The following is a 430-nucleotide window of genomic DNA, read 5'->3' on the forward strand; positions in this document are numbered from 1 at the left end:
CCGCGATCCCCGAGCGAGACCACAGCGCCCCCGCCTGCGCGTTGCGTCCCTGCACCGCGCCGCCGCCGCGTCCCGGAGCCCGCGGGGACCCACGCTCCAGCTGCTTTTGGCTCGCCTTGCCCCTCCTCCTTCTCCTCCTCCCCTGCTCCCAGCTCCTCCTCTTGTCCAGGTTCCTTCTCCTCTCTCGACACCCTTGTCCTCCTCCCCTACTTTCCCCCTCCTCCACCGCTCCGCCTGCTGCTCTCCTTCGTCTCCCTCCCCTCACTCGTCGCCTTCCCCCGTCCCCTCCCCCACGCACGTGGCGCTCTGGGCCTCCATGCAACGCCCACCAAAGGGCAGATGGTAGTGTCCTGGCTGCGTGTCCTCTGAATGAGATGGAACGACAGGCAACCTCTAAGTCTTCTAAAATCACGCATTCTTTGGGCACAAA

Source organism: Chinchilla lanigera, unplaced genomic scaffold (genome assembly GCF_000276665.1).
Source record: "Chinchilla lanigera isolate Chin_1 unplaced genomic scaffold, ChiLan1.0 scaffold00091, whole genome shotgun sequence".
Classification (NCBI taxonomy): domain Eukaryota; kingdom Metazoa; phylum Chordata; class Mammalia; order Rodentia; family Chinchillidae; genus Chinchilla; species Chinchilla lanigera.